This window comes from Vombatus ursinus, unplaced genomic scaffold (genome assembly GCF_900497805.2).
Source record: "Vombatus ursinus unplaced genomic scaffold, bare-nosed wombat genome assembly UNPS02015175.1, whole genome shotgun sequence".
Lineage (NCBI taxonomy): Eukaryota > Metazoa > Chordata > Mammalia > Diprotodontia > Vombatidae > Vombatus > Vombatus ursinus.
This window is the reverse complement of record NW_020954953.1, coordinates 1,665,071-1,682,615: the sequence shown is the minus strand read 5'-3', so window position 1 is coordinate 1,682,615 and position 17,545 is coordinate 1,665,071.

Genomic DNA, 17,545 nt, shown 5'->3' with positions numbered 1-17,545 from the left:
ATCTATCTATCTATCTATCTATCTATCTATCTATCTATCTATCTATCTATCTATCTATCTATCTGACTATCTATCTGACTATCTATCTATCTATCTGACTATCTATCTGACTATCTATCTATCTATCTGGCAGCCAGGTGGCAAAGTGATCAAAGTGCTGGGCCTGGAGTGAGGAAGACCTGAGTTCAAATCCAGCCTCAGAATCGTCCTAGCTGTGTGACCTTGGGCAAGTCACTTACCCTTATTTGCCTCATTTCCTCATCTATAAAATGAGCTGGAGAAGAAAAGGGCAAATCACTCCAATATCTTTTCCAAGAAAACACTAAATGGGATCATAACCAGTCGGACATAACTGAACAACATCTCTCTTATCTCTCATTTATCTATATCTCTCCCATCTATCTCTCTATCCATCTATCCCCAGCACTGTGATAAGTATAGTGTATATAGGATTTTGCTCCATTTAAAATCACTATGAATCCAGGGCAGTATCATTGTATTATATAAATTTTGCTTATGCTTATATTGATACATCTAGAGTGCACATTAGAAAACATCTAACCTCTTTACAGATGAAGAAACTGAAGTGCAGAGAGGTTAAGTGATGTTCAAAGTCACATAGTTAATTAATGGCATAGCTAGGACAAGCAGCCAGATTGCCTCAATAGACCTCTCCTCAGGCTCTCCAGCTTCTGAATTGACAGTACATTTTAATTATCCCATGCTGTTATTACTGCTCACAGATTTCTACTCTCCCTAGCAGTCATTTTTGCACAGAGAAACATAAACACATGGGGTATGCATAAGTCATTGAGACTGGCTTGCATATATTATGTCACCTTTTGGGGGGGGGGAATATCCACATACTTTTGAAATTATTTTCAACATTACAAGCAACATTTTCCCCATAATGTTTTCTAGATCAAAACCAAAAAACTCATTACGAGATAAAAACACCATATTCCTATGAGTATTCTGTTGCACAAAGATTGTGTGGTTATAATTTCATTTGCTAAAACACATCTCCTGTCCAGCTTCTAATGCTTGCATTGGGGGATTTCTAATTTCTTGTTGATTATGTGCATTATATTCCTTATATAGAACAACATTCTGTTTCTTAAAAAGAATTATAAATTCATATTTCCTTCTCCAGATGACATATTTTCCAGTAGAGTTCAAAGAAACCCATACAAAAATACACCTATAATATGAATTGGGTTGCATTATTCCTGTTGCTCAAATATCTCCCTGAATCTGGTCCTTAGAAATAGATGTTAAATATTTCAGGAAATTAAAGAACCATTAATATTAGAATTCATGTACTGACTGTGGATAAAACTCTGTTAGATTCAGCAAAGGTTTCCAGTCTATCAAGCAAGGGAGAACCTATGGAACAAGAGGTGGGTGGCTGAGAGCCAGGAATAGTTGTGAAACAACTAACTAGATACTCTGGTCTCAGGTTGTATTGGAAGATGCCAGGACTGGGGAAGTGAGACCGGGGTAATAACAGTTCCAGCATATCCTTAATGAACCTTAATGATGTGATCAAGAAAGAGGGGACCAAGTCAACAAACTACCTAGAGACACCTAGGATGGAACACTGGGAAGGAGTAAGGAGAGGGCAGGGAAACAGGTGAGTTTAGCCAGGAGTGCTCACTAGTTTTAGGAAGTTAGAAAATGAATCAAGGAATTAAGGCCAGAAGCAGAAAGCGCCATCCTAATCTTCCTCCTCCTCTTCCTTCTCCTCCTCCTCCTCTTCCTCCACAACAACAGCAGCAACAACAACAACAATAAAAAGCAACAACAAGCATTTATCAAGTGCTTACTACGTGCCAAGAATTGGGTCGGGTATTTGGAATACAATGAGAGGCAAAGAAGGACCCTTTTTCTCAACTTGCTACAGTATAGAATTCAGGAAATTTTACCCTTGGGTGAGATCTGGGACTCTCTTGGTTGAGCTGAGTTATCTCACTCCCGGTAGAAGAGTTCTTTCACTCTGTATTGTCTGGTATATATTCTCATATGTATAATTTCTCTGATTTCTGTTTTTCTCTCAACTTGGATAAATGGATTTCTTTGCCACTTCCTATGTAATATGTTCAATGTAAAACTGGGAAATGGTGGGAAGAGAGTCAAGCCTTGCATTTGCATTTGTATTCAAAATTCTTCATTGTAGACATTTTATGTATGTATATATACACATACATATATGTATATGTGTATATGTATGTATATGTGTATATATGTATATGTGTGTGTATATAATATATATATATATATATTTTTTTTTCTGAACCTTTTTTTTTTCTGTTAAAGACCAGCTTTAACACAAATCACTCTGGGTCTCTTTGATTGGCCAACAATAGGCCCTAGGCCAAACCCTACTTGGTCATTGTTTGGATCCTGATTGACTCAAAATGAATGTAAATAGCAATTGTTTCTATTTTTTCCAGAAACACTGAGGATCTTCCCCTCCCAGATAATTTTTTTTTTCTTTCTAAAGAGGCTATTCTTTGCCTCATTTCTTAATCATTGAATGGGTGATGAGTCAAACTGAGACCTGTTAAAGACCTTAGTTTGAAAAGGCCTAGGTCCCCACTGCATCCTAGGCCATCTCCAGTTGTCTTGATCTATATCTGGCCACTGGACCCAGATGGCTCCAGAGGAGAGAGTGAGGCTGGTGACTTTGCACAGCCCTCCCTCACATAAATCCAATTCACTTGTGTGTCATGGCATCACCTCCCTGATGTCATGGCCCTCTTCCAGAATGAAGAACAAACAAAAGAATTTTAATATACATATTTAATGCATACCTTTAATGTATATATTAATGTAGGATATATATGTTTTAATATAAATTAATATATATATACACACATTAATATGTACAAATTTTTTGTTCAGTCATTTCAATTATGTCCAACTCTTCGTGACACTATTTGTGGTATTTTTTAGGGCAAAGATCCTGGAGTGGTTTGTCATTTCCTTCTCCAGTTCATTTTTTTTTAAACAGGTGAGGAACTGAGGAAAATAGGTTTGAGTGACTTGCCCAGGGCCACACAGCTGGTAAATGTCTGAGGTTGAATTTGAACTCAAATTTTCCTGACTCCAGGCCTGGCAATCTATCCACTATGCCACCTAGCTGCTCATAATATGTATGTATGCATGTATGTGTATGTATATACATACATATATATACTATACATATATATATATATGCATACATATTATATGTACGTATACACACATACATATTCAATAGTCATTTTGTGGCGAATAGAAACTAGGCTATATATATATATATACACACACACATACATACAATATACATTTTTATTTGTTCATTTATCTTATTACTATTATTTAAAAAAAACTGGGTAAATTTACTTTTTGTCAGGTATAGTTTTCTTTAAATATAGCGCTGAAAAATTAGACTTTAAAAAAGGATGGTACTACCTGATTAGACCTTAAAACCCAAATCATTCTGGCTTTCATTGAATGACCAATAACATGCCCTGCATTAGCCTCTGTGGCTCATTGTTTAGGTTCTGATGGCTTGGAATGAGTGTAAATATCAATTGTTTTCTGTTCTGGTCAGAAACTCAAAGGATCTTCCCCTCCTAGACTGATATCATTGGGATGGTAAATTGGGCCACCTTTTGTCTTAATTTTTACCTAGCCTTTAGTTATTGAATGGATGTGGCCTCAGACAAACTGAAACCTTACAAAGACCTTAATTTAGAAAGGCTAGATCACTCACTACATCCTGGGCCATCACCAGTCATCTTGATCTTTGTCTTGCCATTGAACTCCAATAAGTCTGGAGGAGAGAGCAAAGTTGATGACTTTGCAAGGCTCTGCCTCACTCAAATACAATTCACATGCAAGTCAAGATATCACTCTCATGATATCATTGGTCCTCTTTGAGAGTGAAGGAGGAACAACAACAATACCTGGTTTAAGTGCTGGTGTCAGAGCGAAATAAAATTGATATGATAGTCAGTCTAGACCTAGAAGAAATCTCTGAGGTTACCTAATCTGCCCCTCCTCCCGCTTTCATTTTTTACATAAGAGGACCCTGAGATCCAAGGAAGTTAAATGTCTTTTTCAAGGTCACCTAACAAGTAAGAATCAGTTGGAACTGAGGTCTTCTTACTCCAGAGGACAGACTCTTTTTCACTGGATGGATGAAGTAGAATATAGAGGTCAGCTCATTGTTTTAGTGAGGGAAGACCTGACTCCCTCCTTCTGAAGCAGTGGATTCCATCTGTCAGACATTTTCCTTTGCTGGGGGAGCTGTGTGGTACCGGATGATCCTCTCTATTGGAGAAATAATTACTTAAAGCACTAATTGTGGGTCATTTTCACATATGTTTTATGTGAAATAATGACAGTAGAGCCATCACCAACATTTCCCAACAGCATGGAAACTGGAAGAAGAAATAGAATTCAAGAGTAAAGTAGAGCCCCTTCCCCAAAGTGACATCCTCGGATTATTCCCTCTCTGTTTCTAGGTGATTTCTTTCTGCTCTTAGTCCCCTTCAGAAGCACCCAAAGTCAAACAATTCTGCTGCTGAGATATGAAGCAAATTACACAGTTGTCCTGGAAACACAGCAAAGTTCATTTAATGACTCAACAACCCAAGGTCACTCCAACCAGAGTTTCTTGGCCTCCTGGCATGCTGTTCATTTTGCTTTTGATTTACACAATGTACTGCCTTTCACTGGTAAGTGCAATTAAAATTTCAAACCCAGCAGCCAGCCAACTCTTACAAGCTTCTTCCTTTCTAATGACCTCAGATCTTTTGCCCCCATGTATGTGCTGAATCCAATCATTGCCTTTCTGGCCTCCAATTCTATGGCTACAAAATCAAGGAGCAAAAGCACTTCCTAAAATTCCCATTATTATGGAAACCAAAGAGCTTTTATTTTAAAATCATTTTGAAGAATTCCATCCCTTATGCTATCACTGCAATTTAATACATTCAATTCTAGAAGCATTTCATAGTCTCATATTTTCAGACTTGGAAGGAACCTTAGGAGCCATAAAGTCCAAGCTCCTCATTTTACATATGTGGAAACTGAGGCACACAGAAAGAATAAGTAGCTGTGATAAGCACTGGGGATACAAAGTCAGTAAATACAGATTTATTAAATACTTACTCCATACCAGGTACTGTACTAAGCGCTGGGGATACAAAGAAAGAAAAAAGACAGTACCTTTTCTCAAGGAGCATGTAATTTAATTAAAGAAACAACATGTAAACAACTGTGTAAAAACAAAATAAATACAGGATAATTGAACTAATAAAAAGAAGGAAGTCACTAGAATTGAGGGGGATCAGGGAAGTTTTCCTATAGAAGGTGGGATTTTTTTCCTGGGACTTGAAGGAACTTAGGAAAGCCAGGAGGCAGATATAAGGAGGAAGAACATTCCAAGAATGGGGAACTGACAGTGACATAGGAAATAAATAGCCCATTTGTCAAGACTTTACAAGCTGGTAAGGCAGGAGATATTTTATATTTATAGTTATATTAAAAGTGCTGATTGAAATAGGCTAGGTAAGTAAGACACAATAGTCAGTTACTATAGTAATCTACTGTATGATAAATCCTAAGACTCTAGCTTCTGAGATAACTCACTATTTAACAAAAATTGTTCAGAAAATTGGAAAATAGTATGGCAGAAACCAGCCATAGACCAATATCTTACACCCTTTACCAAGATAAAGTCAAAATGGGTACATGATTTGGATATAAAGGCTGATACTATAAGCAAACTAGGAGAGAAAGGAATAGTGTACCTGTCAGATCTATAAAGAAGGGAAGAATTTAGGACCAAACAAAAGATAGAGAACATTATGAAATGTAAAATGGATGATTTTGATTACATTAAATTGAAAAGTTTTTGCACAAAGCCAATGTAACCAAGATTAGAAGGGAAGCAGAAAGCTAGGAAACAATTTTTTACAACCAGTGTCTCTGATAAAGGCTTTGTTTCTAAAATATATAGAGAACTGAGTCAAATTTATAAGAATACAAGTTATTCCCCAATTCATAAATGGTCAAAGGATATGAACAGTCAATTTTCAGAGGAAGAAACTAAAGCTATCTATAGTCATATGAAAAAATGTTCTAAATCACTACTGATTAGAGAAATGCAAATCAAAATTACTCTGAGGTACCACATCACACCTATCAGATTGGCTAACATGACAAAACAGGACAATGATAAGTGTTGGACAAGATGTGGGAAAATTGGAACACTAATGCACTGTTGGTGGAGTTGTAAACTGATCCAACCATTCTGGAGAGCAATTTGGAACTATGTCCAAAGGGCTATAAAATTGCTCATAGCCTTTGACCCAGCAAACACCACTTCTAGGTCTGTATCCCAAAGAGATCATAAAAATGGGAAAGGGACCCACGTGTACAAAAATATTTATAGGAGGTCTTTTTGTGGTGGCCAAGAATTGGAAACCAAAGGCCTGCCCATCAATTGGGGAATGACTGAATAAGTTGTGGTATATGAATGTAATGGAATATTGTTGTACTATAAGAAATGTTGAGCAGGCTTACTTCAGAAAAACCTAGAAAGACTCATATAAACTGATGCTGAGTGAGCAGAATCGGGAGAACATTGTATACAATAATAACCACATTGTACGATGACTTTCACAAACTTGACTCTTCTTAGCAATGCAAGGATCTAAGACAACTCCAAAAGACTCATGGTAGAAAATGCTGTCCATATCCAGAGAAAGAACTGTGAAGTCTGAATGCAGATCGAAGCATACAATTTGCTCTATTGTTTTTTTGATTGTTGTTTTGTTTTGTTTCTTCTGTCTCATGGTTCCTCCAATTTGCTTTAATTCTTCTTTACAACATGATTAATGTAAAATATGTTTAATATGAATGCATATGCAGAACCTATATCAGATTGCACACTGGCTTGGGGAGGGGGAAAGGGAAGGAGAGGGAGAAAATTTAAAACTCAAAAAACTTATGGAAGTGAATGTTGAAAACTAAAAAAGAAAGAAAGAAGGAAAGACAGCAAAAGTAAAAAAAAAGTGCTGTGAGTACCTTGAATAAAGGAGATGGAAGGGCAATAGGAGGCTTGATAGAGAAAGTGGCACCTGAGCTTGACCTTAAAAAAAGAGAGAGGTTTCAACAGATGGAGATATAAGTAGAGGCTGGTGTGGAAATCTATTCTAGTCAAGAAGGTTAGAGTGAACAAAAACATCTCATGAGATGGTTTTTATTTATTAAAAAACAATAATAATTGCTTAACTCAGATTTAGATACCTAACATCTTCCCAAATCCCTCAGTGTCCTCTATTCTGTCGCTGGAGGGCTAGAGAGTAGAGCACTAAACTCTTCCCAAAACTTTCTTTTGTAGAAGGCAAGATCTGGACTTCTCAGATCACTCTCCACTTTCCTTCTACAGCTCTGTTTGGTTTCAACTCCACAGATTTGATGTTTCCCACTTCTCCTCACCCTTTCAGTTTCCTTTTGTGTATTTGTCTTCTCCCATTAGATTATAAGCTCCTTGAGAGCAGAGACAGTGTTACTTTTTTTTTTTCTCTTTTGTATCTCCAGTACTTAGCACAGTGCCTGGCATATAGTAGATGCTTAATAAATGTTTATTGGATTGAATTGAAAATTTTGTCATCGAGAGAGAGAGAGAATAAAAACAATGAAGAGAAGAAGCCCAAGGACAGAACCTTGAGGGAACCTTTATGTAGGACAGGGAAGAGGAGGGGCTACTAGTGAAGGAAGAGGAAAACCATGAGAATGTCGTGTTATGGAAGTGAAAGGAAGAGAGTATTAACAAATGGTGGATACATTATTCAGTTCTGTAAAGAGGTCAAGGATGATGAAGAATGATTTTGTGATTAGTGGCCTTGAAGATCATAAGGATAAGTGACTTCAAATAAAAGCAAGTGTCAGGGATTTATGAAGCTTCTTTGGATTATGAATTTCTTTTTTCAATTGCAAGTTTTCCAAGAAGACTAACTGTAAATGACATATAAAAGTTTTCATGGATTTGCTTAATTGGGTGAGTATTCTCAATGATTTCAGGCTTCTGGGTCTAGCCAATCATCTCTTTCCTTAGTACAAAGAAAGGGACAAAGGGTAGCTAAAGCAAAAAATGATCTCAAACTAATAAATATGTGTCACTGTATATGGAAAATACTACACAGAAAGATTTATAAATTAAAGCACCATTGAAATGAGTCTGTGTATGACTTCTACTATAGCTTGACAGTGCACTGGATAAAATATTGGACCAGGAAACTGAAAGACCTCCACTCTGGCTTCAGATATCTATTAGCTATGGGACCCTTGTGTCTCCCTCAGTTTCCTCATGTATAAAATGGGAATAATAATAGCATCTACCTCCTAGAGTTGTTGTGAGGATAAAATGAGAAAATAGTTGTAAAGCATTTTACAAACCATAAAGAACTATTAACATCATACTCATTTTAACAGAATATTAACTTCTTGAAAATGAAGTCTTTTTTCCCTTTCTGTCTTGTATGCCTTGTGCCTAGCAGAGTACTCAACACAGAAAGAACTTAATAAATGTTTGCTGAAGTGAATTGACTATCAATCTACATTCACCCTACCCCTGACCAGTTCTTGCTTATTAAATTAGTAATTTTAGAAACTGAATAAACTCTTTCAGTGTATTTCCTAAATAGAATCCTAACTTCAGGCAACCTTTGAAACATTTTCCAAAAATCATCTGGTCTGATCCTAGTCAATCTCATTTTCTCCCACTCCTCCCTTTGTCACTAAGCTAGGATAATTTACATATCTGACTGCACTAAAAATACTATTAACTTCTCCTGACTCCTTAGAAATGCATAGATTTGCATGAAAACTTCTTAAGGAGAGAGAAAACAGTAACAAATATAATATTAATAATAATAATGAATAGAAAGTGCTTCATTGCATTTGGGCCTTTTATCTGATTTTCTAATATATGTCTACAGTGTCCACTGTAGGTAAGAAATATTTATCGAATTTGTTGGAGAAATTTCTTCAGATCCATTGCCTGTCTTTTTTATAACACTTCTCCAAGGTTTTCATTATAACCAAATTGTCTATGAAGAACAAAAATTCATCATAGCCTATCAAAGGAGCACTAGAAACTTGAAGTTAGTAAAATGGGGTTCAAACTCTACCATTTACATTTACTCTGTGAGTAAAGACAAATGTCTTTACCTTTCTGACCCTCTAATTCTTGATTTGTCAAGCAATCATAGAGTCACATATTTAGAGTTGGAATGGACCTTTGATGTCATATGATTCAGCCCTTTCATCTTACAGATAAGGAAACTGAGGTCTAGAGAGATGAAGTACAGTGTTTTTTTCCAATATGGCACCCTTCCCAATAATATTTATACTCAAAGGGCTAATGTGTAGAAAATGATTTTATTTATGTTATTTTATTTCTTTGCTTTAAATGGTATTTTATTTTTCCCACAATTACATATCAAGAACATTTTTAGCATCATTTTTACAAGATTTTGAGTTCCAAATTTTTCTTCCTCCTCTCCCCTTCCCTCTTCTGAAAACAGTAAGCAGTTTGATATCATTAACCATATGCTATCATGTAAAACATATTTCCATATTCATCATGGTTGTGGAAGAAGAAACAGATCAAAAAGAAAAAAAAACATGAGAAAGAATAAAGTAAGTGAAAAAATATGTTTCTATCTGTATTCAGAGTCTATCAGTTCTTTATCTGGATATGGGCAGCATTTTCCTTTTTAAGTCCTTTGTATTTGTCTTAGATCATTGTGTTGCCAAGAAAAGCAGAATCATTCATAGTTGATCACCATACGATGTTGCTGATACTGTGTACAGTGTTTTCCTCATTGTGCTCATTTCACTTTGCATCAGTTTGTACAAGTCTTTCCAGGTTTTCCCGAAATGTGACTGTTCATCATTTCATGCATTCACATATCACAGCTTGTTCAGCCATTCCCCAATTGATGAGCATCCCTTCAATTTCTGATATTTTGCCATAATGAATAGGGCTGCTACAGATATTTTTCACATGTAGGTCCTTTCCCCCTTTTTATGATCTCTTTGGGATACAGATCTGGTAGTGGTATTGCTGGATCAAAGGGTATGCATAGTTTGGTTGCCCTTTGGGCATCGTTCCAAATTGCCTTCCAGAGTGGTTAGATCAGTTCCCAACTCCACCAACAGTGCATCAGTGTCCCAATTTTCCCACACCCTCTTCAACATTTATCATTTTCCTTTTTTTTGTCATATTAGACAATCTGATTGGTGTGAAGTGCTATTTCAGAGTTGTTTTAATTTGCATTTCTGTAATCAAAAATGATTTAGAGCACTTCTTCATATGCCTATAGATAGCTTTGATTTCTTCATTTGAAAAGTTCTTGTTCATATCCTTTGACACTCAGTTGGGGAATAGCTTGTAGTCTCATAAATTTGACACAGTTCTTTATGTATTTGAGAAATGAGGCCTTTATCAGAGACACTTGCTATAAAGATTGTTTCCCAGCTTCTGCTTTCTTTTCAATTTTGGTTGCATGGTTTTGTCTGTACAAAAACTTTTCAATTTAATATAATAAAAATTATCTATTCTACATTTCATAACACACTCTCTCTCTTGTTTGATCACGAATTCTTTACCTTCCCATAAATCTGACAGGTAGACTATTTCTTGCTCTTCTAATTTGGTTGCTTCATTGTCTATGATACTTCTTAGCAAGATGTAGTTTCCTTCCTTATCTCTTTTAATTAGGAAGGAAACTACATCTTGCTGAGCAATGTCATAGAGAATGAAGCAACCAAATTAGAAGAGCAAGAAATAGTCTGCCTGTCAGACTACCTGCTTTGTCTAAGATCAGGATTGCTACCTCTGCTTTTTTCTTTTTTTTTTTTTTTTACTTCCTAAAGCATAATAGATTCTGTTCCAGTCCCTTACCTTTACTCTGTGTGTATGCTTCTGCTTCAAGTGTATTTCACGTAAGCAACATATTGTAGGATTCTAGTTTTTGATCCACTCTGCTATCTGCTTCTGTTTTATGGGAGAGTTCATTCCATTCACATTCACAGTTATGATTAATATGTGTGTATTTCCCTCCATCCTATTCTTCTCTCTTTTTATCCTCTCTTTCCTTTCACCTTTTCCCACCTCACCAATATTTGGCTTCTGTCTACCACCTCCCCTGATCTGCCTTCCCTTCTGTCAGGTCCCCCCCCCCCCCCTTTTACTTAATCTCTTCCCCTCCTACTCCCCTGTCTGGTAAGATAGATTTCTATATTTATCTGATTGTGTATATTATTCTCTCTTTGAGCTAATACTGATGAGAGTAAGGTTCAAACAATGCCCATCATCCTCCCCTACTTAATCTTTCCCTCCACTGTAATAGGTCTTTCTCACCCTTCATGTGAGATAATTTACCCCATTCTACCTCTCCCTTCCTTCTGCACCCATTATACTCCTCTTTCTCATCACTTAACTTTTTAAAAATATTATTCTCTCAAATACACCATATACCTATACCTCTGTCTATGTATATTCCTTTTATCTGTACTGTTAGTGATATGATTTTTTAAGAGTTTCAAATATCATCTTCCTGTATAAGAATGTAAATAGTTTAACTCTGTTGAATCTCTTATGTTTTCTTTTCCCTTTTTACCTCTTTATGCTTTTCTTTGGCCTTGATAATGGAGGTCAAAATTTTGGTTTATTTCTGGTCTTCTCCTTACAACGGCTTTAAATCCTTCTATTTTGTGGAATGACCATTTTGTCCCTTGATGTATTATGTTTAATTTTGCCAGGTAAGGGATTCTTGATTGTAGCCCTAGCTCTTTTGCCCTCTGAAACATCATGTTCCATGATTTCTCATCCTTTAATGTTTCAACTACCAAGTCTTGTGTGATCCTGATTGTGACCCCCTGATATCTGAATCATTTCTTTCTGGCCACTAGCAGTATTTTTTCCTTAACCTGATAGTTCTGACATTTAACTATAATGTTCCTTGGGTTTTTATTGTTTTTATTTGGGATCTTTTTCCTGGGGTGATTGGTGGATTCTTTCAATTCCTATTTTGCTTTCTGGTACCAGGACATAAGGAAGTTTTCCTTGATAATATCTTGAAAGATCCCATCTGGGTCTTTTTTTTTTTTTTGATTATGGCTTTCAGGTATATGGCTTTCTTTTGAATTTGTCTGACTGATTCATGATGTCTCAGAGTCATTAGCTTTAACTTGCCCAATTGGCCAATTGTACTGTTTAAGGAGTTGTTTTCTTCAGTGGATTTTTGTATCTCCTTCTCTACTTTTGGCCAATTCTATTTTTTGAGCAGTTTTCCAAGCTGTTGTATCTTTTTTCATAAGTCTCTTGCATCACTCTCATTTCTTTTCCCAATTTTTCTTCTACCTGTCTTATATGATTTTTAAGCTCCTTTTTGAGCTCTTCCATGATTTCTTTCTGGGCTTGAGACCTCTTCCCATTTTCCTTCAGGCTTTTGCCCATAGGCATTTTGACATTGTTGTCTTCTTCTGAGTTTGTGTCTTGGTCTATCCTGTCACCATAATAACTTTCTGTGGTCAGATTCTTTTTTTGTTGCTTTTTTGTTCATCTTTTTTTTTCTGGCCTTTCCCCTTTCTTATAAATTGGATCTTTGCTTCTAAGGTGAAAGGGGCTCTGTCTCAGGCTTCTTGTGCCAGTTGCTACAGACCCTGGCTGAGACCCTGACCTCATGTTGCAGCAATGTTGCCCTGACGCCCATGGGGAACACTCATTTCTGAAGCTGTGTTGAGAGGGTGGGGTGGATGGTGGCTGGCTCAGATGAAGGTTGTAGGGGTCTGGAAGCTTACCTTATTCTGAGCTGGGGCCCTAGTGCTGGTGTATGGCATGTGCTGAGGGCAGGTGGGGTTTTTATGAGTTTCCTGGGGGGCTGCACTGAAGCTTGTGGAGGTTTGGCCCCCACAGGATGCCTGTTTACCCTGGATTGCACTGAAACACTCAAAGGTCTGGATGCTGGAGGACATCAGCCTGGGGCAAAGCTGAAGCAAATGGAAGTCTGTCCACTGGAAGACACCTGCCTGCCCAGAGCTGTGCCTTGGCCTGTGCTCGTTCTCAGTGCTAAAGTCTGCCAGTTCCCTTGGCTATGATAAGGCATGTGGAGGTCCAGGTGTTGGCATAACCTGCTCCTGCACTCTGGAGTTTAAAATCTCCCACTGGTTTGCTGAAGTAGGGCTTGCTGCTGGCTTGTTGGGATACTTTCTGTCCTAGCATGCCCTCCCCTTTTTACCTGAGTGAGATGGACCTTTCTTGTCAATCCTTCAAGACTCCTGAGCTAAAAACCATGCTCCCACCTCTTTCCTCTGGCTCTGCTGTTCCAGGATTTGTTATGGGATGCTTTTTTATAGTTGTTTGGTTGTTTGGAAGTGAATATGGGAGAGCTACAGCAATTTACTGCTTACTTCACCATCTTGGCTCCCAGACAGAACAAATTGGGGACAATGTTTTTAAAGCTGAAAATACTATGTAAATGTGAATTATTATTGTCAATAAATGAATGAAATATTTCTCAATACCTTTGGCTTAGACCTGTGATTCTATGAGTGTAGGGAGCTTCCAGGGAGTAAGCCCCCTCACAGGTACAGATTGACAATTACTCTTCAATCTGCAATATATGTCATAATTTGAACTTCATTTTTGCTGATTCTGGGGCTGATTCTTTATCAACTTTACAAAGATGCCTCCTTTTTTCTCCTTAATATTGTTATTAGTACAGAAAGACAAATGAGATCATTCGGGGAAAAAAAAACCCAGACCTTTCTTTTATTCCCATATTGTTGACTGATCATGCTACCCTAGATCGTTGTTTAATTTTTACTTTACTTTGAATTGTGTAGACAGCACTGTAATGAGACTTTGCTTGGTCTGGGCATCTCTCCGGGAATTGATTGGCATGCAATGATACTTAATTTCAAGGACCATTGCTTAACTGGAACAATGAGTCCACCTAATTGGGACACCTTGAAATGACTGAATGGTACCTGGGCCTAACGTTTCTGATATTTTCTTGATCCTCAGTTGACCCCTGTGCACAGCAGGCCACAATCTTCTGAATATAATCTGTGCAATAGTCTCTATAGTTTTGTAATATGACTTGCTCTCATAAGCTCATCTACCATGGTCTTTTATGAATAACCCAGATGTTCAGTTTCCTAAATCAAAAGCAGCCCTTTGGCCTTGACATCACTGACATTCTTTTTAATGCGGTAATTCCATAACACTATCCCCAGTACAGTCAGCTCTGTATCCCTGGAGCTCCATCATAGTGACACTTCTTGAAATACCTCTCTTTTATTGTAATTTTTTAGCTGTCCTCCTCTGCCTTCAAGATAATAGGTCACACAGCACAATAGGGACAGTAATGGATCTCCTGACAATGCAACAGTATGAGCAAAAAAAAATGAGAAAAAAAAATGCATTTGGATTTGTTTTCTGCTGACCAGTGATTTAGAGTGTGAGCATGGCATGGATAGGACACTATACTTAGAATCAGAAGGCCTGGACCTGGGTTCAAATTTGACATCAGATATTATGTGACCTTTTGTAAATCACTTAACCTTTCATGCCTCAGTTTCCTCATCTGTAAAATGAGGTGGTTGGGCTTGATGGCCACAAGCTGCCATCCAACTCTAACTCTATGATACCAAGTTGTTTAACTTCTCTGAGTCTCAGTTTCTTCATCTCCAAAATAAGGTAATATCTGTAATCTGTTCCTCACAGGGCAATCATAAGGTTCACATGGGATCATACGAATGAAACACTTTGCTCCATTATATTTTTGTGAGAGTATGTGACTCATCATCTGTTCTGATCTATTTATTTTCCTTCTGCTTTTTCATATCAAGAGATCCAACTTTATTTCTAACTTCATTTTTAATCTGTTTCGTTTCTTCTAGTCACCAAAGGCAAAATAAAATATAACAAATAATAAAGAAATGGTAAAAACAGATGGTCTCATTCACTGATGTAAAAAAATTCTTGATCTTGGATAAGAGACACCTGTAGCTTTATCTAAATGGTTATCTCAACCTTGTTTCCTTGAAGCAAATGGACTTCTTTAATTTTTTTTGACTATAACAAAGCAGAAGTATTTAGTTATCTTGTCTTCTTTCCTGACCTTGAATAGGGAATTTTTCTTATTTTTATGACAAGTGCTTCTAACTGCACAAAGCATGTTCCCTTAGAAATCTACCTCTTTTCTTTGGCTGATTCCCTGTCTTCTGTGATAGGTTTTACTAATCTGCCTCAAATTGTGATGGAATGCTGCCACATGTCTGTGTACTCTAAATGGAACTGAAGAAATTATAAACACCCAATCTGTACTCTAAGAAACAGAAAAAATGCTACATTTTTCCTGAGCATTTTTCCTTAGGAAGACAATTTTTTTTCCTTTTCATTTTTCTATTCAAATTATTTGGCCCCCACACAGTGGATCCATCTGATGATGGGTGAAATTCTCCATGATCCTTCAGGAACCAAAGTTAAGAAAGTCTTCAACATCACTTTGGGAGCCCTTGTGGCTAAGTTATTCTTTTCGCTGGATCTCTTGTTAGGTGATACAGTGGATAGAATGCTAACCAAGAGCCAGGAATGTGAGAGTTCAAATCTGACCTGAAACTAGCTTTGTGACCTTGGGCAAGTCACTTAATAGTAATTAAGTTTTCTCCTAGTTTTCTCAACTTTAAAATGGGGGATAATAATTATACCTACCTCCCAAGGCTGTTGTAAGAATCAAATAAGATAATATTTGTAAAGTGCTTAGTGCAGTACCTGGTATATAGTGGTACTTTAAAAAGCTATTAATATTGTCATTACTTATTATAGAATTAGTCTCTTATTCTGAGTTTACTTCATGGCTTTCTCTTACCCCATTTCTTCACTGTTTAGAATTTCCTTCTGTTTACCATATTTATTAATACCATATTTCTGTTCCTGTTTCTGAACTGCTATGTTATACAAAGGCCAGACTCTGTTGCCTCCCGCACCTTTGAATGAGGTGGGTAGAATCTGCTTGGTCCTTAAATGCTGCTGTGATTGCATTTCTGAATCATGTGACTAGGACTCAGTGATGCTTTCTGTTAGAATTTCAGGCTTTTGGGACCCTTCCTGGTGGCTAGTGCATTTTTGGCTTCACTTTTCTCTATTTCCTTCTCCTCGTATAAACCGTGCCTGCAGTTAATTCCATCTGCTGCTGTCATCCAGGCAGGCTGCAACAGGATGCTGGAAATTGTGCTGATTGCAGGTTCCCTATAAAACCACAGATGCTGTGGCTGCCCAGTTACTGCTCTGGCTCTGTCTTTAGCTATATCTCTGACCTGGGCTTCCCAGATAATTTGGCTCTAAGTGACTTCAGGTCTTTTCATGGGCACCTGGGATGTTTCAATGCCTGCAAATACTTCTATGCTTCTGGACCTGTTTCCTCCTAAACCATCTACAGAAAGCCTCTTCTAATCCCCCTTTTTTTCTGTTGCTTATGTCCTATTTATCCTTCCTATAACTTCTTTGTACATAATTATTTGCTTGATATCTGCCCTATTAAAGTGAGAACCTTCAGATCTGCGATGTTTTTGCCTTTTGTTATATCCCCAGCCCTTAGCATGGTGCCTGACCCATAGTATGCCCTTTGGATGTTTCTTTTTATTTATCTCACACATCATTTCTTTTTTGCCTTTTTTGGTGTTTATTTAGCATTTTATTTTCCCCAGTTACATGTAAAAACAATTTTTAACATTTGTTTTTAAAACTTTGAGCTCCAAATTTTCTCCCTTCCTCCTTCCCCACCCCCCAAATGAGAAGGCAAGCAATTTGATATAGGTTATACATGTGTAGTCATGCAAAACATATCCATAATGGTCATATTGTGAAAAAATATAGGCAAAACAAACTCAAGAAAAATGAAGAAAGTAAAAAAAAGCATGCTTCAATCTGTTTTCAGACACCATCAATTCTTTCTCTGGGGAAAAGCAGGCACTTGATAAATGTTTATCGACTGACTGCTATGGCTCTAGTTGGGCTGCCTTGGTGATGCTGGCTTTATTTCCTGCAAGGGTTCTAGTGCAGGTTTTGGGAATCCTGGCTTCAGATTTCTTGGAAGGCACCAAGCATATATTCAATTCTCAGATATCTCTTCCCATTTAGTGACCTATGAGGCCTCTCTTTGTTCTCTGCTGCTTCAACAGGCAAGGGCCAAGATCCCACTGACTTTACCCCCAAGTTGTGTGGCTTTCTCGTCTCCTGCTTTGTCTCTACTCAGAAAACATTTATGTTTCTGGCAGTTTTCTTGAATAACCTTAGACTGGATGGAGGAGCTAGTTGTTATTTCATATTAGTTTCCTTTCTTCTCTGTGGTGCATGTTTAAAACTTTACTGGAGAGAAGGGAAGAAACAAGATGACTAAATAAAGTGGGAAGAGAAAAAGGGGGAGAGAGAGAGAGAGAGAGAGAGAGAGAGAGAGAGAGAGAGAGAGAG